The sequence below is a fragment of the Macrotis lagotis genome, chromosome X, assembly GCF_037893015.1.
Source record: "Macrotis lagotis isolate mMagLag1 chromosome X, bilby.v1.9.chrom.fasta, whole genome shotgun sequence".
NCBI classification, from domain to species: domain Eukaryota; kingdom Metazoa; phylum Chordata; class Mammalia; order Peramelemorphia; family Peramelidae; genus Macrotis; species Macrotis lagotis.
In genome coordinates this window covers 74,565,508-74,583,383 of record NC_133666.1, presented here as the reverse complement: position 1 = coordinate 74,583,383, position 17,876 = coordinate 74,565,508, and the positions used below count along the sequence as shown (strand labels likewise).

At 46.5% G+C, this 17,876-nt stretch overlaps 1 protein-coding gene and 1 long non-coding RNA gene across 4 annotated transcripts in view; one reads left to right on the top strand and one right to left on the bottom strand.

The window, feature by feature from the left end:
* CITED1 (Cbp/p300 interacting transactivator with Glu/Asp rich carboxy-terminal domain 1) overlaps positions 1 to 17,876 on the bottom strand; it is a 139,166-nt gene that overhangs the window by 26,908 nt on the left and 94,382 nt on the right. The window lies entirely within an intron of this gene.
* LOC141502528 (uncharacterized) overlaps positions 12,140 to 17,876 on the top strand; it is a 48,003-nt gene continuing 42,266 nt past the window's right edge. Inside the window, exons 1-2 of the long non-coding RNA XR_012472581.1 lie at positions 12,140 to 12,563; positions 15,568 to 15,628. This is a non-coding gene — a long non-coding RNA (uncharacterized LOC141502528). The remainder of the gene's footprint in view (positions 12,564 to 15,567; positions 15,629 to 17,876) is intronic.

Here is a 17,876-nt window from a genome sequence, read left to right as displayed (position 1 = left end):
AAAAAATAAGAGCTGTCCACTTCAAATTCATCTAAAGTATTTTCAACGATAAAAATTGCTTGGGACTTTAAAAAAGGAAAGCAATTTTGTTTCCGCAACATTGTAGAGCATCTAATGTAGCCTTCGCACCCCCCCCCCCAGACACTGGCCCTGTCTGTCTCCCTTTGGGGGTGACTGCTCATTGATCCAGCTTGACTAGAGTCCAGGATGTATAAAGGCCAGTGGAGCAACATTAGAGTGGTGAGTCTGGGCTAGGCTAGGAAAAGGCTTTGAATGATAGACTCAAGAGCAGGGACTGAATTGGACAAGAATTTGGGGTAACTGCCTAACCCAGGAGGCCAGCTGCCACTAGGTGTGCCAAGAGAAAGCTGTCTAGGAGACATTTCTTCTCCACGTCCTTCCTGTAGCCAGAGATCCCTCCACTCCTTCACAGGAACATAGTGTTGGCATTACAGGAAATCTTCCTAGACTATCAGAACTAGGGCCCACTTTGCTAGAGGCACAAATTTAGTTTCCCTGTGAATGAAAGAGAATTGCATTCTGATTGGGATGGCTGCTCCAAGCTCATAAGCCTCTTCTCTGAGTCTGTGGATGCAACTGGAGATGGAAGGTTCTGCAGCAGTGAGGCAAAGGCTATCCTTGAGCCAGTCCCCTTTGGGGAAAGAGGGATGCAAACCCCTCCAGATCTGGCATCTTCCTGAGCCCTCCCCAGAGTTCTCTACCTGTCCTTGACTGAGGCGTAAATTGGAACACACCAAACCTTAAACCCAAAGTCAGCTCCTGTATCCAAAGGCTCCTCTCTCACCAACTCCTTAGCTTCTACATGACCATTGTGGTAATGGGGCAGATCTGGAATTCTGGAAGGTTCTACCCAGAGAGTCCAATTTGAAAGGTCCATTTTGGACCTCCTGAGCTAAGTGAGGGTGTCTCATCACCACATAAGTGGTGATGGTAAAAGTCTCTGACTTTTGTTCTGACTTCCATCCTTCCAGGAGCTGAGATTTTACTTGCTTGGGGGCAATGATCTGCTGGGAGGGAGTACCACACTCATCAAATCTCAGCTTTGAGAAGGAGCCAGAGATGTCTTGGCTACAGGAACCCACCAAAGTAGCTGGTGCACATTTAAAAAAATTATTTATTGAAGGCAATGGGGTTAAGTGACTTGCCCAAGGTTACATCGTTAGGCAATTAAGTGTCTGAAGACAGATTTGAACTCAGGTCTTCCTGACTCCAGGGCCGGTGCTCTATCTGCTGCGCCATCTAGCTTCCCTGGTGCACATTTTTTTACCCCCATTTTAGGTTCTGGTTCGGCTCTGACCAAGTTAATCAACTGCTCTAAGGAACCTTCCATGTTGTTTCAATTTCCACACTATTGAGTCCTAAATGTCCAGTTGGACACTTGGATGAGCCTTTCCAGAGCTCTGCCTCCATTCCCCACTGACTAGATTACTCTCCCTTCCATCTGGCTAAGTCACAATCTAAGTCACCATCCATCTTTCAAAGCCCAGCCAGCTAAAGGGTCACCACCTTTCACACTTTCCCAATCAGAGCTCTTGCTCTGTAGCTCCCTGGGGCACTTAAGACATTCTATATTGCTTATCACTGTTTATACTTGGGTGTTTAGGGTCCCAGGGTTTCCAGTTGGAAGGGATTGCTAAGATCAGTGAGTCTTCGGGTGACAGGGGAGGAATATCATGGCCAGAGGAGGGGAAGGGAGTTGCCCAATGTGAGAAGGAGAGAGCTGGACAGAAAGACACAGAGACAGAGAGGAAGGGAGGGAAGGAATGGAAGGAGAGACAAAGAGACAAAGACAGAGACACAGAGAGAGGGAGGGAGGCAGACACAGACACAGAAAGAGCCATGAGTAGAACCCAGCTCTCCTCTAGTGGAGTCCTCATTCCACCACACCCAATTTTGGCATCTCCCCTCCTCCTTACTAGATGATAAACTCTTGGTGGTCAGAGAGGTTGGGACTCAGTCTGGTACTCCCTGTGCTCCCTCTCCCAGTCCCTAGCACTGGGACTCACAAAGAGAAGGCTTCCATCAATGCACTGACTTGAGTTCAGCAGAATGAACTCAATTCAGATCAGCAAGCAGGAAGGAGTGACCTCAACAAAGAGTACCCATAGCAGGGAAGGAGCTCTCTTAGGCTCCTTTGGGAAACAATGCACAAAAACCAACAGAAAACAATTCCTACTAGCAGTTGCGATTGACCTGTTTTAGGTGTGTGAGGTCCAGGGCTTCCCAGATCCATCCATCTTTTTTTCTGACTGATTCTCTCAATCTCTCTCTCTCTCTCTCTCTCTCTCTCTCTCTCTCTCTCTCTCTCTCTCTCTCTCTCTCTCTCTCTCTCCCTCCCTCCCTCCCTCCCTCCCTCTCTCTCTCTGTCTCTTTCTCAATCTCTATTTCTTTCTTGGAGGAAAAGGCAGTAGTAGGTAGCAGCTGTCTGAAAGCCTTAGAGGTTCATTTCCAGAGAAGGAAACTGAGTCTTCAGAAGGTACAGTGACTTTTCAAAGGTCTCCCCAGTTAGCTGGTGGTGGAGCTAAACCTCTCACTCCAATCCAGTTTGCCCTCTTTTCCACTGTGCCACCACCCAAGTCCACTGGGAACCTTCCAAGGCCAGTGGTATGTTGGACCTGGTGTACCTAGTGGCTCCATGATTCTTGGAGAATTCAATGGAAATTTGCTAATGCATTCAACTGCAAGTGACTGTTCCAACCCACTTCTTTCCATTCCTTCCCTTCTCCCAACTCAGATGTCTCTCAGAGTTCATACCACCTAATCATGCCCTGGGTCATATATTGTTCTCCAGGCCTGCCTTGTCTGTATACCTCAGTTTCCCCATGGAGACCACAGTCCTTCAGCCCCTCTCACAACCCCTACAAGTTTAGCCATACAGTGGGAGCTTCAAGAGAATTTCGTGACGATAGCTACCGAGAAGGAAAAGCAAGAGATTTAATGTGTTTGTGGAGTTCCCTACCATGTTTCCCCACAGTTTGACTCTTGCCTTCCCTCTATCCAAAGACTATAAGAATAAGCTTCTGCAGGTACAGATCTGCCCACATCACTCCTCTGCTGCAAAGTCATTAGTGGCTCCTTTTGGCTGACATTCCAAGCTTTCCATGATCTGCCCACCTCATTCCTCCTTCCAGGCTCTCCTCTTACTTCCCTCCATGCTCCCTGTTTTCTATTTCCCCAACTCTCTACCTTTGCTCACACAGTTCCCCCTACCTGGAATGTTCTCCTCCACCCCACCCCCCCGTCCAAGTGCTACTTCTTCCTCCACAGCATCATCCCTGACCCCCTAGCTGGTAAGCAACTTCTACACTTCTCCCCTTAGCTTTTTGGAGTCAGAAGATCTGGGTTCAAATCACAGCCCTGCATAGCCCAGTTACTGTGTAACTTTGGGCAAGTTACAGGGTCCTCCCTGGGCCTGAAGTCCCTTCTTACTCTACATCTGTGATCCTAAAAAGTGCAGAGGTACAGAGATTGGATCTGATTTCACTGGTTTGAGGATTTCCCAGGTATGGAAACTCCCTTTACCAATGCAGATTGGCACTTTTTCTACAACTTCTGGAGTTAGTTTACCAGGGCATGGCGAGGTGATGTGATTTGCTAGGATGTTTCAGGGGAGGGACCTGAACCTGGATCTTCCTGGCTCCAAAAGTGGATCCTTAGCCAATGCACTACCCTAAGTTGCCTCTCAGCTTCTACAATAGGTTGATGAATGGGAAGTATACTCTTTGAGGGAAACCAGTAGATTGTAAGCTCCTTGAGGGCAGAGACTGTTTTGCCTTCTCTGTATCCCCAGTGTTTGGCACACAACAGGCGTCTAACAGGATCATGTATTTAGAGTTCAAGATATAGAAACCCCAATGCTATGAGGTCATGGGTCTAATAACAAGTCCTCCTCAACTTCATCAGTGATGACATTCATCCATCTCCTCATCATGGGCAATCTTGATGTGCTCAGAGGTCACTGTGTCCATCCTCAGTCAACATTCCAGGCTCATCTTTCATGTACAAATTTTATTTTATTTTATTTTTGGAGTTTCCTAGAGTTAGGCAATGCATGTACTGGGGAGGGGAGCAAGTTCTTATCATGTGCCTACTTTACTTGTCCCCCTAAAACCAAACTAAGCTTCAAGTAGATGTTTTAGACAGATTTCACTTTGGTTGGGTCTCCTCTGGAGCTCTTCAGGGAAAGAAGAAAATCAACCATGTTGTAGAAGATTCTTGTTCAGGTGTGACTTGGACTGCTTGGTGTTATCTGAAATCTCTATGATTCTCCCTTTGGCAATATGCCTTCCTTTGCTCCAGTGATTTGTTCTAGATATCCATGTTTATCAAAATTGTGTGTAAAATAACTAAGGAACTCTGAATGAGGTTTATTCTTTCCTTCCTTCCTTCCTTCCTTCCTTCCTTCCTTCCTTCCTTCCTTCCTTAATTACCGCTGATTCAATTTAGTTAGACTACCAGTTACCTGTGTTCTAGATTGGTAAAACTGTCATTGAAATAATCTTTTATAAAAAAAATTTATTGTAATACTGTACTTGAAACAGAGTGGAATTACCTAGTTAAGTAACAAGTATATAGAAAGATAGTTTCACATCCTTTACCAAGATAAGATCCAAATGGTTCCAGAACATAGACATAAAAAACAAGACTATAAGCAAATTAGAAAATCAAGGACTAGTCTACCTGTCAGATCTATGGAAAGGGGAACAGTTTATGACTAAGGAAGAGTTGGAGAACATCACTAAAAACCAATTAGATGATTTCGATTACATTAAATTAAAAAGTTTTTGCACAGATAAAACCAATGTAATCAAGATCAAAAGAAAAGTAGTAAATTGGGAAACAATCTTTACAACTAATGATTCTGACAAAGGACTCATTTCTAAAATATACAGAGAACTGAGTCATATTTTTAAAACAAAAAGCCATTCCCCAATTGACAAATGGTCAAAGGATATGCAAAGGCAATTTACAGATGAGGAGATCAAAGCAGTCCATAGCCATATGAAAAAATGCTCTAAATCATTAATTATTAGAGAAATGCAAATTAAAGCTTCCCTGAGGTACCACCTCACACCTCTCAGATTGGCCAGTATGACCAGGAAGGATAATGATCATTGTTGGAAGGGATGTGGGAAATCTGGGACACTATTACACTGTTGGTGGAGCTGTGAACTCATCCAACCCTTCTGGAGAGCTATTTGGAACTATGCCCAAAGGGCAACAAAAATGTGCATACCCTTTGACCCAGCAATACCACTACTGGGTCCATACCCTGAAGAGATGAGGAAAAAGGGTAAAAACATTACTTGCACAAAAATATTTATAGCAGCCCTGTTTGTGGTGGCAAAGAATTGGAAATCCAGTAAATGTCCTTCAATTGGGGAATGGTTTAGCAAACTGTGGTATATGTATGTCATGGAACACTATTGTTCTATTAGAAACCAGGAGGGACGGGATTTCAGGGAAACCTGGAGGGATTTGCATGAACTGATGCTGAGTGAGATGAGCAGAACCAGAAAAACACTGTACACCCTAACAGCAACATGGGAGTGATGTTCAACCTTGAAGGACTTGCTCATTCCATCAGCGAAACAATTGGGAACAATTTTTGGCTGTCTGCAAAGGAGAGTGCCATCTGTATCCAGATAAGGAGCTGTGGAGTTTGAACAAAGTACAAGGACTATACCCTTTAATTCGGAAAAAAACCCCAGATGTCTTATGGTTTGATCTGGTTACCTCTGAGAATTCTGTTCTCTTTAAGGATATGATTTCTCTCTCATCACACCCAATTTGGATCGAGGTACAACATGGAAACAAAGTAAAGACTGACGGAGTGCTATCTGTGGGGTGGGGGTGGGGGGAGGGAAGCAAGATGGGGGGAAAACTGTAAAACTCAAATAATATCTTTAATAAAAATTTAAAAAAAGATAGTTATTGATATCTTTTGTTTTCACATTATCTGCATTTCCTTTATATCCCTATTCACCCCCCCCCCCCAGGAACTATAACAACCTTAAAGGCCAAGGTCTCCTAGGGCCATCTCCATTTGTCCTGATTCATATCTACCACTGGTCCCAGATGGCTTTGGAGCAGAAAAATGAGGCTGATGCTTGGTCATGTACTTGTAATGGCATCACCTCCCATTCTCTTCTTTGAGAATAAAAGAACAAACATCTATATGCCAAGCTTGATAGATATGATCTCATTTGATATTACTGTGTTGTCCTCATTTTACTGGTGAGGGATGTAGGGCTCAGAGATATGGCCCTAGGAGGCTCTGATCTAGAGTTCTGGACTTGATAACTGGTGATCCTTCCACTACAGCATGTGTTAGGAACCTTTTATGGAGTTCACACATTATTTCAGTGGAAAGACCAAAGATGCCTCTAGTCCAAGCTCCTCCCTCCCACAACATCCCTGGTGAATAGTCATGTAGCTTCTGTGTAGTTCTTTTAGGGAGGAGAGAGATCATCATGTACCGACATGGGGACAATCCATTACAATTCTGGAAATACCTGGTTACTGAGAAGTTTTTCTCTATCTTGAACTGAAATCTGCCTCCCTGTGACTCATGCCTATAAAGTGATGTTTTACCCCCTGGGACCAAGCAGAAGTAGCTTAATCTGTCTTTCCTCTAATGGGGAGCAGAGGCAGCTAGGTGACACAGTGGATAGCCCACCAAGCCTGGAGTCAAAAAAAAGGCCCCCAAATTGGAGTGCAAATTCAACCTCATTTCCTAGTCATGTGACCCTCCCTGGACAAGTCATTGAATGCACATCTATCTGTTTCACTTTCTGCAGCTGTAAAATGGGAGTCATAATTAGCACCTACCTCCCAGGGTGGTTAAGAGGATCAAATGAAGTAATGATAATAATAATAATAATAATAATAATAATAATAATAATAATAATAATAATGTGATTAGCACAGAGCCTGGCACATCATAAGTACTCTATAAATGTTAACTGCTATTATTATTATGAATTAATATTATGAACCACCTGGAAATCTTTTGTTCTCTTTATCAGTGACCTGAACTCTGCATTCATGAACAGACAGACATCTGATACCAAAAGGAACCTTTTAGAATGACAGAATTTCAGAATTGGGAGGGTCCAGTGGAATCAGTCCAGCTGCTGGCCCAATCCAGGCCTTGCTCTACCATATGTCCAGCAAGTGATCATCCAGTTGTAGAGTGAAGCCTACTAATGATGGAGGGCTCTCCCATTCCACTGTTCTGAGTGCTAACTTTGCCAGACTGAACAGAGATACTAGAGTAGGAATGTCTAGCACCTCCTAAGACTCTCCTCCGAGCTCTGATGGGGGGATGGGGGATGGGAAGGAGCAAGTCCATGGCTCATAAACTCAATGAAGAGATGGGGACCAGAAGCCTGCCTCTGGTTGGGACTCTTCTATGCTTGATGGACTCTTCTATGCTTGATGGACTTGATGTGCATTGATTCAATGACATTCAAGTTGTAAAAATGAGAAGAGAAACCAAAGCCCCCTCCCCCACCCCCACCCCTCCTCTCCCAGGCTGGTTCCTATTTTCTTATGGTGTCACTGTGGGCTGGCCATTCCTCCTTCAGAGGGCTTCCAAGCCTATTATTTAGGTCTCAATGATTGTTTTTCTGGCCCCGCAGAAAATCAATTCATTTTCTTTTCTCTTATTCAGGTCCTCAATTATACTCAGCAGGCACATTTAATCACTCTGATGTTTGCATCTATGGCACTTCAGCTCCGCTCCTGCCAATTGGCAAGGGCGCAGCCAAGCTTCGTGGCACAATAGCTTCCAAATTCGAACTCAATTAAGGAAGCTTTAGGGAATTTCCCTCCAAAAGACTCAAGGATGCAAAGACTCAGGAGTCGAATCTGTGCCTCACTTTTCTCTACAAGTATCAGACAGACAGTAGGGTAGAAATGGAAGGAGCTTGTTAGCAGGGTGGCAGGAAGCCTGGCCTCCATTCTCGGAGGATCAGGAGCTAGGGAGGGGCACTAAACAGCACCCACTTGACCTTCCAGGGGGGCTGTCCCATGTCTATAGGAAATGATTCCTCCCTATCCCTAGGTTTGAGGGGGGTCCTTGAATTCTGTGGACAATCCCCTCCCTCTGGGCTGGAGCGGGGGTCAGGCAGGCTGCCATCCCTCACTTAGGGCTTGGGTCACGTCACTACATAGCTCCCATTCATCTGGGCCATGCTAAGGGTACTTCACCTCTGCTGGAAGGCTCTGCAGGAGCCCTTCAGGGAGGACACTAGGCCCCATGGACCCTGGGGCTGACTACAGGAGTGAGAAGGCCTGGAAGGCCCTGAAGTCAGAGCTCCTGCAGCAAATAGGTATAGACAAAGCAGCAGGGAAAGTTGGGAGCATGAGCCAAAGGGGCTGAAGGACTTGAGTTCCTGCAGGTAAGGGATTGGGGGGGGGGGGACTGTTGCAGAGGCCTGCCGAGATGGGGCTCTGGGTCTGCTCCTTCCAGGGCTAATTACCAACTCCATGTGTCCCAAATGGAGGCTGGGCTCCTGGCTAGAGGACAAAGTGAAGGGGCTGGCGGGCTGCACAATAGTCAGGCTTGAAATGGAAAATGGAAGAGGGGGCCCGAGGGGGGAGCAACCTGCCCACATCCGACTGCTAAGCCAGACACCACAGAGATGGCAGGTGGGAGGCCATAATAACATGAGTGGTTTACAGTGGGGATAGCACTTGCCATACATTGTGTCGGGCCCGGCTGCCCAGTGCCTGCTGGGACTCCGGCGTAGGAGTCACAAGTGGTGAGGCAAGGAGCCTTGGGCATAGTGAAGTGGGACCGTCTGTCGAGAAGACATGCTGCTGCTGCGTGGGCATCTTTGGGAGGAGCCTTTGGGGGGGTAGTAGGCACAGTGCTGACTGGCCTTGGAATAATCACCAATCCCAATGCAGACAGACACTTGCCAGCTGGGGGGCCCTGGGCAAGCCATTTCTTCTCTCTGAAGTCTCAGTTTCTGCATCTGAAAAATGGGAATAATATTAGTACCCATCTCAGCCAGAAGTGTTAAGAGGATCAAGTGATGTACCACAAGAAAAGGGCTTTATCTAAAACTTGCAAGCCTCAGAGATGTGCCAGCTCTTTGTAAGAGAAGCAGCAGCAGCAGCAGCAAGAGATACCTGGGGAGGGAAGCTCCCAAAGCTGGAAGGAGGCAGGGGACATGAGATGCTGGAGGTCAACAAGCAGAAGGGATGAGAAGGCTGGAAGAAGCCATGGGCAAAATGCCAATGGCCAACTCACTGGATGCAGACTCTGTCTGGGCTAAGCACTGCAGATGCCTAGGGAAAGATGCCCATGATGATGCCAAGGGAACTGGTCTGATCAGACAGATGTGGTTGTAAAGGCACCTCACTGAGCCATTGGATAACTTTGAAAGAACTCCTCTGGAAGATGGGAGCCCCGGCCAGGGGCCTGAGGGGGAATCGAAAGTCCTAAGAATACTAATGGTTGAGAATGGGCTGTTTCCCTGGGCCCCCAAGGGAGGGCTGGGTTGAATATGGGGCTCAGACTTGGGCTCCACAGGCTCCACGGGCTCCATGGCAACTGATGACTCAGAGAATCTGAGAAGGATACTGACCTTCAAAGTGTGAATCCCCTGGACAAGGGAGTGTTCATCCTGGAAGAGTTTCAGGGACAGAGAACTTCGGGCCATTTCTGGATGCCCAAAGGCATGGGAAGGCTCTCCTATTAAGCTAAACTTGGCTCAGGCCCTTGGAGTTGCCACCCATTGCCCCGCTGCCTCCTGAGGTCCAAGAGAAGGTCACATCTTCGGGAAATAGGGCACCAGTTGAGTCTCGAGCCCCCTCATCAGCCCAGTTGGAAACTTCCTGTGGAAGTGGGATGCCCAAGTGCTCCCCAAACAGCCCCAAACAACTGGTGCCAAATCAATGGCAATGGAAAGAACATATGTGTGCATGTGCATGTATATGTGTGAGTGTTTGGAATGCTAGCATGTCTGAGTGTGACAGTGCACATGTGTAGGAAAGTGCATGTGTGGACATCCGGTATGTGCACATGGAAGTAGGTTTGCATGGAGAGGCATGTCCATGACTTTGAGAGCACACATGTGTTCCATGTGTGTATGTGTGAGGGGGGGCATTTCTGAAGATGCTGCACACCACTGAGATCTCATAGAAGACAGAAGACTGTGTGTTTAGATTTAGCAATTAGTGACTGCAACAAAAGCTCTTCGGTGTGTAACTAGGACTCTGGGGCCTGGAGCTAAAAGGGGGCCACCCAGTCCCTGTCAGCAAGCAGGAGGGGCCAGCCCCCTAGGGCAATCCCAGGGGCTCCAGCAGAGCCTTTTCTTTAGATGAGGCCATTTAGCCTTTGGTGGCTAGTCCAGTCCTTTCTTTTCCCTTCAGTCAGAAAGGAGAGGCAGACGTATCCAATACGAGGGAGCCCAAAGAGGCCTGTGTGGGTTGCTGGCCCAAGTCCTCTGGTTGAGAATGCTTTCCAAAGGATTCCTGTTTGGGTGCAGGCTAAAAAATTGGCCCGACCTGACAGACTTGGGCCAATCATTCCTGCTCGTGCCCCCCCCCCCACTTTAGACTCAAAAGGGACTAAGTTTTGGAGGGGAAAAGGAGCAAATCTAGCTTCAGACCACTGTGCTCTTTCATCTGGTTTAAGTAAAGAGGGAATCAGGGCTTAATTAAGCATAAAGAGCCTTCCAAATGTCCTTCAGTTCTTGGACTGTATTGAACAATATCTTCACCCTACAAGAGCCATCAATGGCTGAGGAGGGAGGTGGGAGAACTGGGCCTAGAAAGACAACTTTTATTTTGGCCTCAGAAAGGAGAGAGAGGGCTCTCCCCTCTCCCCACACTGTCTCCTTGAAGACAGGGCTAGAATGCTGGGGAGGATGGTGAGGAGCTGGGACCTCAACACTTGACCAATTAGCCAACATGACAGAAGAGAGAAATGATCAGTGTCGGAGCGTTTGTGGAAGGACTGGTGGTGCATAATTGGAAGGCACTCTGGAAGGCAATTTGGAAAAATACTCAGAAAGTGATGAAAATTTCTAGTCTCTGACCCAGAGATTTCACTTTGGGGTATATAGTCTGAGAAGGTCAAAGAGAAAAAAAAAGAAGCTCCCCCCTGATAAAGAGGATGACTCAAAGGGCTTTTAGGAACTCTACATTCCTAACACATTCTGGGTTATCACAAAGAACTGGAACCCAAGGAGATGCTCTTCAGTTGAGGAACATCCTAACAAACCAGGGTACATGATGTAACAAAAACCAACTAGAAATATGATGAAGGCAGAGAAGTTGGCCCCTCTTTTCCAGTGGTCTAAGTCTCTGTGTTCTTGGCAGCTGACAGTTGCCTTCATTGGATGCCATCCCTACAATAGCTAGGGTTTACTCATCTGCCATCATCATTCCATGTGTGATTGTCTTGTCCCTCCCTGGGCTCCTCCTGAGGGCAAGAAGCCAAATCTTCAACTTTTCTTGTTGCTCCCACCATACCTAGCAAAGGTCTAGGCACCCTGGGATTTGGATGAGCCCTAACTGCCATGTTCTTATTTGACATTAGAGGGAAACTGATGCCCAGAAAGAGACAGGCCTTCGCTTCACCAAGATCACCAGCTATTGAGTGAATGGTTAAGTTGGGAATAGAGTGGTTAGACCTTCTGATGCCTCACCCACTACTCTTTACATCCCACCACACCCTCTGGGCTAATGGGTCTTCCAGAGTTCCAGGATCTCTAGGGAGAATGCTCTAGTTCCCTTACCATGTTTTCAGGACTGAGTGTCCCTTCCAGCTCTAAAAATCCCTGATTCTACAGCATGTCTATAATGGAAATGCCAGAAAATGAAGGAAATAGAGAAACCAGGTTGTGGGTTCTTTCATTTTCTTTCAGGATACAAGAGGGAGAGAAGTGCCTCATCAGTGGGGCAGCCCCTAAGGAATTGGGGAGCTGGCCAAAACAGGAGGAAGGAAGGGACTTGGGAGGCCTTCTCTACTCAGGCAAGTTGGGGTAATTCTTTCAGGTGGCTTTGAAGCCAGTATGAATGGATGAGAAGTAAGCCAAAGAAAAGAGGAAGGATGGGTGGGTGGGAGGGAGTGGAGGGGGGGGAGAAGAGCAAGGGAGGAAGCAACAGGAGCCATCTACTGAATCCATGGAAACAGAATCAGGATTGCCTCAGCTCTCTTTGCCCCATGGTCATCTGAGACTCCCTGTAGCCTCAGCCCATCAGCCTGGCCTTGGCACCAACACTGTGCCCTTAAAGCTTATTAGGAAAGGAGAGAAACAGAGGGAGGGAACAGAGTTTCCAGGGAACAGAATCACACCAGACTGGAGGTATTACAACAGCTTCTTGGGACTAAAAACAAATCTGCCTTGGGCATGCCCAGACTTGACTGACTGCTAGTCTCTGGAAGAATCTTAGTCCCAGCTCCCCAAAGCTGGTTGTAGCTGCATCACATTCATTGGAAGCTCACAGGGGGATGTTGTTGCAGTCTTGAGACTATCTGCTGCTGGTGATGGCCACAGAGATCTGTGGGCCGGAAGAGAAAGGTGAGTGAGCTCCCTCTACTTTCTAGGTGACCCTCTGCTTCCCAGCCTTCACCTGCTTCCTGTGAAGGAAAGAGGGAGAAGGTGGGGCAGGCAGGGGTGGTAAAGTCTTTTCCATGGTCCTAGAGCCAAGATTGTAGCCACTGGTACTGTTGTTCCCCCCCCCCCCAGCTCTTGGAGGGAATCATGTAGCTAAACTCTTAAGGCAGTTTGGGATAAGAGGCCCAGGAGGAAGAAGCAGACTGGGGCATAGTGAGAAGACTCTTCTTCCACGGTTTAGACTGATAACATGTTGGGGAAAACACTGCAGAGCTTCAAGGATGGCATGACTATAAGGGAGAGGGCCCTTCTGCAACACCGGTCACTTACCAAGGAGAACCAGTATTTGAACCCAGATCTGTCACTCTTGGGGAGCCATTGGCTTGGAGATAACTTTGCTCTCTACTCTCCTGGCTAAGGTTAAGTGTCCACCATGTACCTGAATGAGAGTGCCCTCTGTGCTGTCCCTGATGAGGCCTTAGCTAACTTCTTGAAAGCCCATTTCAATTTTAGATTACTCTAATAAACATTAAGAAGTTTTTCCTGAAATCACAATTCCGTCTGCCTCTCAATCCCTTTTCCTCATTAAACCCCATTCTGTCTTCTGGGATCTGAGGAAGACTCTTCAGACACCCCCTCATCCATTCCCCCAGACTCTGTGTGGTCCCAGATCTATACCCTGGAGAGCATAAGTAATAAATAACCCTGACAATGCCCAGGACTCATCACAGCTCTACCTTCTTCCTGCGCTGTCTACACTTGTTTCTCTTTCTGTTCCTGGTTCAGTGGGTAGAGTTACCTAATTTTCTCCTTTCTTTTTGCTCCCCCTATTCCTAGTTCTCCTTTGCTTTGAGAGCTCTTAGGGGGTTTTAATCTCCTGTAAGGAGGTTACAATTATTAAAAATAGTCAGATCTTGGTCTTTAGAAGGAGCAATTATAGCTGCACAAGTGTGTAACACATACAAAGAAATTCACAGGTATGCACCTTAATCTCTATCTGGGCCCATGGATTTGCACGCAGATGTAATGATCAAGATTCAGTTTTTTCCTATTTCTGCTGTTTGGTTTTGTGAGGGCCTGCTGAAGTTTGGAGTGCTGGTATAGCATATATCTCACAGGATGTGGGAAAGCCATCCTGAGCCTGAGGTCCCAAAGGTGAGAGGTTCAGAATGGTGGGAACCATTGTGCCCCATGTGGCAGGTGGGAGGCCCAGAGCGGTGGGGACGAGGCCCCATGAGGCAGTTATGCCACATGGGACCTGACCCAGATGATTGCTGACAAATGACAGTTCTACACTAGGGCTTGGCAGCAGGGTCAGGAAGGAGGGAGGAAGAGTCCAATTCAGATCAGGAAACCAGGATTGCTCTGGGAATCATTTCAGAGTCAATGACTTTTTGGCTTGGTATCTTTGGAGTGGAGAGGTTACATAGAAGGGGAAAAGAGGTATGGGAGAAATGGGGCAGATGCCTGGTCTAGTCGTGGGTGTTGACTCTTACCAGAGAGAATGCTGTTACCACAGTCAACAAATGGTGAACATTTAAAGCCCCCTCCCCCCAAATCCCCAATGAGCACTTCTTTCCAAGTGGATGTGGCCTTCCTTCTCAGGCTAAGCTCTTCCCCAAAGCCAGAAAGGAGTGAAGTGTGAGAGGTAGTGTGCTCTCTGTTGTAGATGGAGAAGGGTCAGGAATATCACTTACCAGGATTAGCTACATGATCTCTCTAGACAGGATTACAGCAAAGTTCTGCAAATAATTGAAATCCTCAAATGAATATACAGGAACAACCACAACCTTGATTCTAAAGGAAAATAGGCACCAAAAGAAGCAGCTGAGGAGTTCCTGACCTGGAGTCAAATATCAGAGAGGGACCCCTTCCCTGGTGCCCTCTGGAATGCCTGCTCCATAGGTAGACAACTTATTATCTGAAACCATTCTCAACCCCCTTCATCTGCTTGCACTCCCTGAACCCTGATGCCACAGACTCCTTGGCTACCATTTACATCATTGGTTGTACTTTCACTCACAGCCCAGTTCCTGCCCCCCAAACCTGAACCACTGATCCTGGAGTAGGGGAAGTTGGAATCCTCCTTGCTCTCCATCACCACTTCCAGATTCTTCTTCTATCACCACTACCACTCATTAACCTCCCCTCCTTTGAAGTTCATTTAACCCCTATCTACCACCCAATCAAGATTCTGATAGCTAGCACCAAGACATTCTCCTTTTCTTAAAATAGTTCAGGGTCTGACTCACAGTTTGCTTTCATACTTGAAGACGTTGACACATAAAATTATGTTCTCCCCCAAATCCTCCAGCTTGCTTATTTCCCTTGATCCACTCCTCCACACCACCTTAGCTATACACAGAGATGGTCAGTATCTGTGCCACTTCCATATTTGAAGTCTGAAATTCCTTTTTCTGGTTACAATGTGTTGTTATTCCCCCTCTCTCTTTACACCAGCTCTTCCTCATCACCATGACTCCCCATCCCTGCACTCCTCAGTTCTTTCCTAGACCATCATATTCATTGGTTATACTCTTTCCCCTTCCCCATCTTGATGCTTGGGTGAACCAATTCAGCTCTCTGTTGTCCTATTCTCTTGAGTCTCTCCCACCTTTGTCCTAGCAAAGATCTTGCCCTGATCAACACCAGTCTTGGATATCTCCCACCAGTAACTTCCATCAGTCCCATTCACATGCTCCTTAACCTAACTGGAGAAAATTGGACACCACTATTGATTTCGGTCACATGATCTCACCTGGGTATTCACTGGGGCAGGGGAATCTTTCCCATCTGTCCTCATTCATTCAGGATCAGAATTATTTCTGCAGATAATACATTAATGCCTCAGGGTCCTGGTGAGGGTCCAGTGGAGAACATCCCTAGAATGCCCAACGTGTATGCTTCCTCAATTTGGTCCAAAAAAAGTCTTTAAAGAGCTGATCTAGTCCTATCCCATTTATTTTAGAGAAGAAGAAACTCTGGCACTGAATGAAAGGGGAAGAAATTGGTTTCAAGTCACACAAGGAGTAAGTAGAAGAGCCAGGCCTGGGACCCAGCTCCTCTAGTCTTGGATAAGGCATTCTTCCCATTTGCCCTACAAGGAGGGATGGCAGGCTTTAGGACTGGAAGGGATGGATCTTAGTGGTTACCTGGTTTGGTCTCTTGGTCTGGTCCCCTTCATTTTTGTCCTAAGAAGAAACTAGATGCCTGGAGATAGTTGCCCAAGACCCCACAGAAAACAAGTGACAGTTAGGACTTGAACCCTAGTCTTCTGACTCTCAGTCCAAGACTTTCCACACAATCAGACTGCCTCTCTGACGTCTTTGAATAGGAAGTGGTATTTGTTAACTCATTTCTAAGGGAAAAACAAATCTCTCTCGGCTGCATTTGAACAGAAATGCTATTTGTCCGTTCTCTCTGGAGAGAGGGCATTATGTGCTCTCAATAGCAATGCTGTTGGGAGAGAAATAAACTGAGGAAATCAAAATTCTGGAAAACTGGGAGGGAGGGAAGAGAACAAAGCACTTGGAGATTTGTCACCTCTCAAAACCAATCTTCGGGCCCATTAGCAGTGAGCACTACTGATTAAGAGACTCTTAGGAAGAGTCTGGATGCAGCCCAAGGGCCAAGAATGGAGGGCCTTTGTAGAGGCCCTGACTGGAGGATGGCTTTCACAGGTCACTGACAAAGAGCTCCACGTGCTTAATTGAAATGAAAATGCCCAAGACTGTGCTGCTTGCCCATAATGGATTTCTTTTTTGGGTAGAGGGAGGAAGTGGGGAGGAGGTGGTGGGTGGAAGGATGGATGGCTGGGTCAAAATTATTTGGTGGATTAGTTCACCAAAGAGGATGAGGGGAAAAAAGGAAGCTCAGAGAGTTGCAGAAGAGCTCTGGAGCCAATCAGAGAGCACAGTTGCTGATGCTTTCACATTTCCACTCAGAACTTTAAGAATGTCCCCATATAGGATGTCCCCTTCCCCACTCCCCCAGCGAAAGCTCCAACTTTAGGCCCCTAAAACTGCAGATCCTCTCCCTAAAGAGTCATTTTGCTGGACCTGGAAGCTACCAGTCACTGCAGTGATGATAAGGAGCAATCCCCCCCCCCCCCACTACTACCAAAAAAAATTCACCTTAGTCCAACTTGGGCTAGATAGGACATATTACAGAGGGAGTGCCAAGTGACTCTGACCCTATCAAAGCAACAGTTTGGAATTGTTTGATCAGGGTATAATGATTGCTTGCCATCTGCTCACCTATACCCTTCTACTTTGGGCCCACGTAGGATGAAGGAAGTCAAGATGGATGAGTTCCAAATTCTCTTTGGGCCTGAATGTGACTTGGTCCCAGACCAACAACAAAGCTAATTGTCCTTCTCTACAGGACTGTGATTCTTTGGCCTTCTTAGCATCACACTTGAAAAACAATTAATAGCAACTCTAGGTGGCAGCTCTTTGATTTCTGCAGATGCTGGCTTAAGTGCTGGTCATATAAACTGCTTTCCATGGTAGCCAGGTATTTTATGCCATTTTACAAAAAGTACTTAGTCTATAACAGATTGCCTTCTGTGGGGGGTGGAAGGAGGGAAGCAAGATTAAGGGGGAAAATTGTGAAATTCAAAATAAATAAAATCTTTCTAAAAAAAAATACTTGGTCTAAGAAAGAAGGGAGAAAAGGGAGGAAGGCTGTGAGTTGCATGACATCTCATTTGATTCTTCCCCAGTGTAGGGCTAACAAAAGTTTTCTCACAAACAAAAGCAATGCAGCTAGAATAAGAATGGAAAGTATCCAATGAGGAAAATCGATCATCTCTGCTGCAATTCTGATACCCTCAATATACAGACACTTGAGTATATCTCTCTATAAGGCTAAGAACTATTCTTCATGACATCAATTGCTGAAAGAATATAGTTTTCAAAAGAAGAAATGTAAAGAACTAACCACAAAAATAGATCAAAATGACTACTAGGAAACAATAGTGCAAACGACCTGGGTGGGGGGCACTGCCAGTAAGAACTGTTGCATACGGTTGCAGCAGATTTTGCAAAACCTCTTTTTTTTTTGTTATGAGTTTCTTGGTATGGGGCAAAGTCTCCTGTAGTAGGAGCCCCACATGTCAAGGGGCTGTGCACTTTGGAGGACCCTGATCATCGTAGGCACCACAATTCTGAAGATGAAAGGAAATGGTCAGAATGAGACAACAAGCTGCCAAGTGCTCCTCGCTTGTGGGCTTCATCGGGCCTGGCAGGCGAGGGGCAGCAGCCAGTCCTGCCCCTC